We start from the raw sequence: 10,462 nt of genomic DNA, 5'->3' as shown, positions 1-10,462 counted from the left end.
ACTTAAGCACAGTCATGCTCAGGTAGCTCGAAGGAGGAGAGCAAAAAAGAGGCAGGGTTAATGCTTGAATGGTTCTAATGGTGAGTCTAAGTTCCTCTACCAAGGCCCCTGATATTAGGCTAATTTGATTCACAAGCACAATCACCATCAGGCCCCCTTAGCAAAGTCTCTACTGTGTGTGGTACAAATGCATTCAAATTCTGTCCCAGAATCAATTTGTCTTCTTCCTTTACCAAAGCGCTGTGACAGCAGAGGAGCATAGACAGGAGGGCTGTCCTGCTGGGACTGGGTCCAGATTTTTGGACAAGTATACCACAGGTCTCTTTCAAGATTCCAAAATTTGTGTTAGGAAACCCTGGATAAGGCCTTGCTTCTCATGAATGAATAAGTGGAAAGGTTTTATGATATCAGGTAGTGTTAGGGCAGGAATGCTTATCAGCTTTTCTTTCAAATTCTCACTGCCTGCCATCCAGAATTCCAGTCCAATGAGGGGACAGTTCCTCTTCTTAAAGAACAGTTCTTCTCCTATAAAGGCTTGGTGATAGCTACACAATTAGGGACCAAAAACACACAGTATTCTTTAGTTCTCATTTCCTTTTGGGCAGTAGAATCTCTCAAGCACTAAATGGCCTGAGTCTATAAATTCAAAACAGCCTGTGTTCCATTATGTAGCACAAACACCAGAAATTGAACAGTTTACATGTAAATCTGAGCCTCTGAGCCTTTTTCTGCAAAACCCAATAACCTTTTTGCTGGAGCAATCCCAACAACTGTTTTGTCCCTTCTTGGCATAGTTCACAAATTTTAGTGGTGAAAATAAAGTCACCTACACATTGTCATAGGGAGATTTCAAGGTTTTCTTGTCTGGGGGCCAGGGATTTAGCTCAGCAACATAAGTGCCTGCCTTGCAAACACGCGGTTGTGAGTTTGATTCCCAGTACTGATAAAAAAAAAAAAAAAAAAAAAAAAAAAAAAAAAAAAACCCTCAGTCTCAATTCTGAAGGACTTATATTCAGAACATATAAAGAACTAAAAAACATTAAGCCCCCAAATTCAAAGACCCTGTCCAAAACTTGGCATCTGGCATGAACAGACAGTTCTCAGATGAAGATATATAAATGGCAAATAAATATTTGAAGAAATGTTCACTATCACTGGTCATTTGAGAAATGCAAATTAAAATTAAAACAGCATTGAAATTTCATCTCACCCTGGAAAGAATAGCTGCCATCAAGAAATCAACTGATAGCAAATTTTGGCGAGGATGCAGGGAAGAAGGAACACTGCTCCACTGTTGGTGGGAGCTTAGACTGGTGCAACCACCATGGAAATCAGAATGGAGAATTCTCAGAAGACTAGGATTGGAAGTTCCATTCAATCCAGCTATTCCTCTCCTAAGTATTTTCCTAGAAAAACTTAAAAGGCATATTACGGTGGTATATGTGCACCCATGTTCATAGAAGCACAATTAATAGCCAAATCTTGGAAACAATCAAGATGTCCATCAACCACAGAGTAGATGAAAAAAATGTGGTATTTTTATACTATGGAATATTACTCATCTGTAAAAAGCATGCTTTTGAGGCCTTCATAGGTAAATGGAGACAACTTGAGATTATTCTCATTAGTGAAATAAATAAGAATCACATTTATAAATATCACATCATGTCTCTAGTGTAAAAACTAATAAGAAATGTAGGAGGAATAAAACCCAAAATATGTAATTGCTATTGTAAAAAAGAGAGGAAAAGAAAGTGCTCTAAAGGATATAACCGCATGTATGTTTAAGTGTGTAGGCTTGGTAACTATATTAATAAGTTTTTGTTGGATCATTGAACAGAAGTGTTTACAGTCTCAATGTATGAATGTCCACTTTGTATGCTTTACTTTTGTAACTCAAACAACTGTTGCTAAGAAGACAATATATAGTTTATCAACTAGTGATTTCTTACTGTATTTTTTGAAATTATGTATTTTTCTACCAATTTTCTGGGTTTTTTTTCTCTTTAAGTAACATTTAAAAAATATCTTGTTTGAAAGAGATAAATTCCCTGGACAAGGGTCCCCAAATATTGTCAGTGAATACTTGAATCTCTGGGGGAGCTTTGTCCAGGTTAACTGACATTTTTGTATCCCCAGGATTCCTCCCACTCAAAAGCAAATATTTCTTGAGAACCTGCTGACAAAGGAATACCAAAAAAGGCAAATTTCAAATCTAATATAGTATATCAAAGTTGACTAAGAAGGAGCAGGTTAAGCAAGGCATAGAGGTTTGGAAATGTAAGTTAAAAAGTGGTAACTAAATTATTCAGAGTCCTAAGATCCTGGACCAGTTTGTATTCATTGGTTCTGGGTTTCTGGACCAACAGGAAAGGTAGATTTCAAGTAGACTGACATTCTTTTAATATTTCCACCTCAAGCAATCTGTGTATGTATGTGGGATTTAATGCCCTTCTGTGCCTCCATTGTCATAGGATATTGTCATAAGATCACTGGTTTAGCATGTTACACCAATCCTACCACTCTGGGAAGTACATGTTCTGCCAAACCCAGTGGGTTGTCTTCTGCCCAAATCAGAGGAAACTGCTGAGTCCAAGAGGGGAGTGTAGTGCTACCCAATGAGGGTCCCCTTTCATCTAGCTCCATGAAGCAACATTCCTCCTGTAAAGAAAAAGTTACAACTAAAACAAGAACTTCAGCAGAGGGAAAGATCATTTCTGAGGGAGTAAATTTTAATTTGTAGTTTGCAAAGCAAGTGTGGGCCCAGAAAGGGAAAAGGAGAGTCAGGCATACACACAAAAGAGTGACTAAGCACTTTCCTGAGCTGTCAAGGCTTGCAAAAGAATTAAAAAAGAGGTTTGGCCAGTTGCCCTCTGCACATTTATTTTCTTCCTTAGAAGTGCGGTTCCTGCCTGAGTAACTGCAGATAAGTCAACTCTCATATCCACAGACTTTCCCTCAAGAGTCCCATTTAACATGAGTTCCCTGAGGCCAAGAGACAGGGACTCTTGATCCCATCAGTCTGAAACCTTCCCTGCATCCATCACAAGCTATTCCTTTTTTTCTTTCTTTAGTAATTTTGGGCACTCCTGCTTACCATGTCCCATCTCCTTGCAGCAGACACACTAGTGTGAGCCCAGTGAGACACATCTCCCTCCTTGTTGGAGTCGCTACCCAACCCCTTTCTTTTTGCCCCTGCCTGTGCTTCCTTCTTAGGAGTTGCTAACTTCACCTTCATCTGTTCTTCCTGGGCTTTTACTTTGTGTCCTCTGTAGTGTTATAAACATTCTGAGCTACCTCTACTAAATGAGCTGTAGTCCTTTCAGTAAATCTGTCCAACATCTTCAGTTTAACAGAGAATGTCAGGCACTGATTGAGTAACAAAGAACATTTACCATGCAAGCATTTCCAGATTATAGGGGAGTCATATGGTGTGAATGTGTGATAAGCTTTCCACAGGAGCTCCAGGAAAACAGAAAGGCTCTAACTGGTGACCTGGTGTAACTCTGCCACTCTTTACAAATGTGTGGGTTGGCAGGCTGCAGTGAAGCTCTTTCAACAGAGCCACATGGTGATCATTCAAACTCTTAATCCCATCGTCTGTGATGGGATTTCAATTTCGTGCTTCCTGGGGCAGCCCACATCTCAGGCTTTCTGTCACTTCCCTGGTGTCCCCAGCCCTTAGGCTTTTATACAATCTTTGCCTCCTTCCATATGCTCTGTCTCCTCTAAGGTAAGTAGAATATAGAGCAATTGCTGGCAGTCAATCCAATTGGGGCAGTGAGTCTTAAATACTGATTCCATCAAATTAATCAGAGTGTGTGGCTGCTCAGAGAATGGGGGATTTTGAGTTTTCCAGTTATACAGGTTGCTGGAGCTCAAAGCAGTATATAAAAAAATGATCTGAACTGCCCCTCCAGGTCCTGCCACCACCATTTCCCAGAGAGACAAAACAGAAACAGGGAAGGAGGATGACACTTCCTCCTCCACAGTGGATGGTGCACTTTCATCCACTATGGGATGGTCACATTCCCTCTCATGGCCACATCCCCTCTCATATCAGGACCTGCCCAGAACTCAGTGTCCTAGGGAATCATGTTCCATGCACACTGGTGTGGTCCCTGAAGAGTTCAATAGCAGGTACCCAAAAAGTGGAGGTGGAGTAGTCACAAAATGAGTTAAGGGTTCCTCCTGAGAGGATGGAGGTACTATAGGGGGCTTTGCATTAGATGACCTCTCCTGAATTACCAATGCCTGTTCTAGAAGACTCCAAATATAGTGTAAGCCAAGGAGAAGTCACTTTTATCTAGGAATTGATATATGGAAACTGATCTATATGCCCTGGGTTTCCAGTAATTAAATTTCATACCCTGTAGGCTCTCTGAAGGTCAAGCATTTCCTCTGCCCATCTATCCACAAGGGTGGGCCATTTAGATTCACAAAATGTCCAGAGTTTTCTTTTCCTCACCTTAACCTTGTAATCTCTGCTACATTTGAATTTATCGAAATCACTGAGCATGCAACCCATCCCAGTTGACTTGCTGCCAGTGGATTTCATAGTGATCACCATTAACAAACCTGTGAATCCTGCAGTCTGTCTCAGCCAGTTCCCTCACCATCTGTCTTATTTAATTTTTATTGGTCACTGAGACAAATACCTGATGCACCAAGTTGTGAAGGAAAGGTTTATTTTCTACAGATTTTGGAAGTTTCAGTCCATACTCAGTTGGCTCCAAGGCAGGGTAGCAAGAAAGGTCCACAGTTCTTGGTGGCTGCAAATGGCAAGGTAGAAAGGGGCAAGAGAAAAAGACACATCACATCCTGGCTCCACCCCTAGGTGGGTGTACCACTGACACTATCAATCCAAGCACTTACAATGAATCAATCACAGATGCATAATGTAAATGCATGAGCCCTAGGGGCAACCAACATAAACCATGACAGTCTACCTCTAGCCCACAGGACTCATGTACATCCTTGATATAAAACACATTTAGTCCATCTCCAAGAGTTGCCAAAGTCCTAACAGTTTCATCATTACTGACAAGTCCAAGTCCCAAGTCTCCTCCAAGATCAATGGCAAACTCTTAACTGTAACCTCTTGTACAAATGAAACAAGGTTAAACATTTCTGAAATGCAAAGGCACAAGATAAACATTACCATTCCAAAAGTTACAAACAGAGGAATATAAAGCACTGGAAACAAAACAAGTCCAACCTCCAGCAGGGAAAACATTAAGTCCCAGAATTCCATGCTCAGCATCTGAAGCAATCTGGTTGCAAGCTCCAAAAGGCTTGTGTGATTCCACCCTCATGGCACTTCCAGGGATTTCAGCTTCTGCAGCTTTTCTCTTAAATCCTCTCTGCTCACTTTTTGCAGCTTTCCTTGGATCAACCACGTTCCTGGATTTTCCAAACTTCTGGGGTCTCCATCGCACCTTTGGCTTCACCCTTACATCTTTACAAATTACCCTCTCAGGGGCACATTGCTTGTCCTCCCAGGCCCTTTGCAATTGAGGTGGAAGTCATCTTACCTTCAGAATTTGTGCATTTCCCTTGCACTGAAAATCAGCACCCTGTGGATGCTGCCAAGGGTTGCTGCCATCTGGATCAGTAGCCACACTTTTTTCTCTCTTGGCTGTAGGGATCAATTGCCTACAGGCTGGTTAACCTGCTTGTGAAAAAAAGCTTTTCTGTTTTGCTCCCATTCTGGAACCTCATGAGGCTTCCTTCATCATTCTGAGCAAATTCTTTCACTTTTGCAGTTTTGAGGCTGCAAAGGTCAGAGACCTGCTGCTTCCTGGGATGCTCTGGGGCCATCTTTCTTATCTCTCTGTTTCTTCTCAGCAATCTAAGTCTTAGTTTGAACTTTATAATCCATAGCTTCACTGGAGTTTCCTTCTGGCCAAACTCACAGTATTATAAATTATCCTGCTGGGCTCTTTGCTCTTGATTTGCAACATAAATCTGGCTAAAAGCCCCCAACAATAGCTATGCCAAAGCCTCAACATTTGACTGCTTGAAATTTCCTTTTCCAGCTTAATCAGTCCATTGCCCTTAGTCTTAGTCTCAAGCAAAGTTTCAGTGCATGAGCAAAATGCAGATAAACTGTCAAGCCGTAACACACATCATTGGGAGTCCAACAACCAATGCAGTCCTTCTCAGCAGAAACCTCCCAAGCCTGGTTTTTACCATCAGGCTTTCTATCAGCCTTCTGGTCTCCTGAGCTCTGACAAGAATCTCCTCTACAGAACAGCCTAAGCTGCTCCAGCTCTACATTCAAGTGACATGTCCAAAACTTTCCAAACTCTGCCCACAAGCCATTTCTAAAGCCTCCCAAAAAAGCATGGTCAGGTATAGTCAGAGCAAACAACCCCACTCCTTTGTACCAAATTCTGTCTTAATTAATTTTTACTGGTTGCTGAGACGAAATACCTGATTCACCAAGTTGGGATGCACAGTTTTAATTCTTACAGATTTTGGAAGTTTCAGTCCATACTCAGTTGGCTCCAAGGCAGGTGGCATGGTGGTGCCGCAGTTCATGGTGTCTGCAAACATCAAGGTAGAAACCTGCAAGACAGCAAGACACACCTTCTTCCTGCCATTACCTCACATGCTGGCTCCACCTCTGGGTATGTGTAGCACTGACACCATCAATCCTAGCACTATACAATGAACCAGTAACAGATGTATAATATAAATGCCTGGGGGCCACTGACATAAACCACGACACATCCCTTCTTTACTTAGCCATTCCAGCTAGAAACAAAAGCAAAAATTCAAAAAGCTTGAAATGATGACAACAATGACCTTTTCTTGTGGTGAGCTAGAAATTCATCTGACCAACACAGAAAGGACAAACCATCCTAGGAGAGACACACTTCCCTCACTGACTTCAAAATGTGCAATAAACTCAGGGAAAACCCACTACATCTGGTGTGTAGGACTCTTCCCAGGTTCACTAAATAACCAACTGCTAGCACAGAATAAAAAAAAGTCTGGAGTAAGCCATCTGCGAATTGCCAAAATAGGAAATCAAAACCAAATGAGAAGTGCTTACCTGGGTCCAGGTGTAGATACTAAATGTCTCTGTCGTGGGGCTAGGTATCTGTTCCCTCAGCCACTCTGAGTTTGGCTGAAATAAGCCAGGGCACCCTGCCACCTGGTACTGGCTGCCAGGCAAGAAGGCATAGAGACCCCTGCAAAGAGGGATTCCTCATGGGTAACTCTTGCTTGGGGCTCCCAAATATTGCAGCATCCTCAAGAAATTTACCCATAGCACAATGAGAGTTCAGAAACAAGTAATGCTTATTTCAAAACTTTTCAGTCAATTTTGGCCACTGTAATTTCTGGCTGGTTGGTCTCAATACCTTTGTTCCCTTCCATTATATAGCCCTGTATGAATTCACAGGGTCAGGGTTTCCACCCATACCACCTTCTTGCAGCACTATCATTGCTTTGGAATGTTACAAGATCTTTTTACACACCTGGTTAATTGACACATAGAATGTGGGCATCAGGTAATTTGGTTGTTTTGCAATAAACCCATTGGTTTTCCCTTTTTATAGATTGTAAGGGCCAATTAAGGGAGAGATCTGACCAAAGTTCAGTCACTGTTGCAGTCTAACTGCTAGCTAAACATCTAAGCTATAAACTATAAGCCACAAAATAAGTGAAATTTTCGAAAGTAGGATTTGAAGGTTTCAATTTTTAAAAAGGCAGAGAAAAGAAAAAAGTAGTGAATGTGCTCAGAGAATGAAATGGAGAAGTATTCTGTCATATCTTGGTTTGCAAACTTAATTTGTTGCACATCTTGTGGGGAAAATAGCGGAATTTTTTTTTTTTTTTTTTTTTTTTTTGTCATCAGATGCAGAGTTTGCAAACAGAGGCATCCCGGAACTGAGGTACCGCTGTATTTTTTCATGTTTTTCCTTGTTATTTTGTATTAATTACCACCTTATATAAAAACGTGACTAAGTCAAGTCAAGTGAATTTTTATTAATTTTAAGCATTTACAAGGTCTCATATGGCTTACCACCAATTCATAACCTGTCATTACAACTAAAATTGTAAAATAATTGAAAACTCACTTTTTCCATTATAAATCTTTCAATATATATTTGAGGTGTTATTATAAAAATTCTCACTGTATAGTTTAACTTTTTTATTCAGTTGTAAAATATGGAATACATCAATAAAAAATTTAAATGTTGAAGAATGTGGAAGTATATCTCTTATTTAATCATTATACTCTCTGTATGCATGAAATTATTACACTTTTCCTCATAAATTTTTCAATTAAATTTCCAATTCCACACAACAAATGTAAACATTTTGTACTTCAAGTATATAATAATAAAAATTAAGTTAAAGGAAAAAAAAAATTAAATAAATGAAAAAGAGACAAATATATTATTTTCTGCACAGAGAATTTATTCTCAAACCTGCTCTATTTTGCATAATATTTTGGCATTGTCTATACAAATGTACCAAGGACAAGCTACTAGCTTAGCAGTAACATGACAAAATTATAGAAGAATTGGTATTTGTTTCCTGCAAATTTATATTACTTTCTGAATCACTTTTTCATTCTTTTTTAACAGTAATTTTAATTTGCTAGATAAAGGATAAAGAGCAGATGAAATGGAGAATATTCCCATAAAAATTAAGTCTCAGGACAATTGCAATTGACTCTCATGAATCTTTCTTTCCAGGAAAAAAAAAAAAAAAGAACTCCTGGGACACTAATTTCCATGGAAAATTTTAATGATTGTCTTTGCAAAACAGTTCTCATGCTAGGTGTTAAATGTATGCAGCACCAGTTTACCTTGGTAGCTGTAACAGATTAACAGTGTGATTATTTAAACAACAGAAATTTATTGTATTATATTTCAGGTTGCTAAATTTCCAAGATAAAATTATAGGCAGTGATAGTTCTTTGTGAAAGTGTGAAAGGGAATCTGCTCCAAGACCTTGCCTATCTCTCTGTGGATGGCTGAAGATCTTTGGCATTCATAGGCATGAATACGTGACCCACCCCTCGACCTTAGTCTTCACATGGTCTTTTCATTGTTTGCATGTCTTTATGACTACACTTACTCCAGTTTAGGAAACTAGTCATGTTGAGTTAGGATTAATCCTACTCACCTCATTTTAATGCATCAAATTACATCAATAAATTTATTTCCAAATTAATTTCTAAAATACTGGGAGTATGACCTCAACATATGACTTTTGGATTTCATAATGTAGCCTATAATGTTCATAAGAGCATCTCTATGTATTTCCCTTATGCAATACAGTATGTTGGAGATCTTTCATTTTTAATAGCTTCTCATTCCTCTGGTCTTTTAGTCCACCCAGAAAATGCAACATTTTTAGTTCTTTTTCCAGGTTATTCACTGAGTACCTTCAGAAATCAATAAAGTATTTTTTTCAGTAATTGTTTCACACAGTAAGGAGAGAGGGGCAGGATAAGTGTTTAAGGTTTGTTTTCTCTCATACAACTAAGGCAGTTATTCCCTAACATCTTTATTCTACCTTAGATGAACTTTTTAAAAAGGAATTTCTTCTTTTAAAATCTGAGAAACAATGAAATTTTAAGCCAAACTTAAACATCACTGGATTGACAGAATAAAGAAATGTCTTGCGATGAGAGAAAAATGGCTTCCTGATCTTGTAATAAACTATCAAGCACTCAATTTCGTACTTTAAAAGGTGAGTTTTATAGTCTATGAAGTATATTTCAGTTTTAATATGCTTCTAAAATTTCCTTAGGATAAAAATCAAGGCGCAAATGTACATTCAAGTATATCATTGACCCTCTCCCTATAGAAGAAACAAGAAGAGAAACAAAAACAATTAAGTACTGGCCTCTAACACACAAATTGTTATCCTTTATATGGAAACATTTAAATTATCAAAAATACATCATACTTATAGCATTCTTACATTACATTATAATCACCTTCTAAGAAGTTATTATGTCTTACCAGTTTTATTTCTTACAAACCATTAGAGATTGTCTGAACATAACAGCTCTTCAGTAAATGTGTTAATGAAAGTCACACTAGTGATTTAAGATACTTAAAAGCTTAAATTTTGAAAGCAGCCTTATTTGCGTAAAATTTCAGCCCTGCCAGCTGACTACAGAAAAATTCTAATTTTCTCTGGGCCTGAAGAAATGAGGTCATAATAGCAATATCAATGTTAGGACGTATTGAGAAGGTTCTGCTAAATAGTAAGTGCACAGTCAATAAATAGTAGCTTTAATTATTGATATTTATTAATATAAGCAGTAGTAACAATAGTCTTTATTGAACTGACCGCCTGTGCTTGTGAATTATGTAAACTGAAATAGTCTTTCAATCCCATTTGCAATGAGATGCCTGTTACTGTCCTGGTTGTCTCAGCTAGAAAACTCTCAATCTGAACTCACTGATTTAGACAGATAGCCAATAAT

The 10,462-nt window shown here is 38.7% G+C and overlaps 1 long non-coding RNA gene across 1 annotated transcript in view; it reads right to left on the bottom strand.

Annotated features, from left to right (window-relative positions):
• Positions 1–4,242: 4,242 nt before the first annotated feature.
• The window catches only part of LOC134471788 (uncharacterized), a 31,865-nt gene continuing 25,645 nt past the window's right edge, over positions 4,243–10,462 (bottom strand). Inside the window, exons 3-4 of the long non-coding RNA XR_010041444.1 lie at positions 7,061–7,199; positions 4,243–6,570 (exon numbers count right to left, since the gene is read on the bottom strand). This is a non-coding gene — a long non-coding RNA (uncharacterized LOC134471788). The remainder of the gene's footprint in view (positions 6,571–7,060; positions 7,200–10,462) is intronic.

The sequence above is a fragment of the Cavia porcellus genome, unplaced genomic scaffold, assembly GCF_034190915.1.
Source record: "Cavia porcellus strain 051 isolate PalLab524CR breed Dunkin Hartley unplaced genomic scaffold, mCavPor4.1 scaffold_20, whole genome shotgun sequence".
Lineage (NCBI taxonomy): Eukaryota > Metazoa > Chordata > Mammalia > Rodentia > Caviidae > Cavia > Cavia porcellus.
The sequence above is the reverse complement of the archived record's forward strand: the minus strand, read 5'-3'. Positions and strand labels throughout refer to the sequence as shown.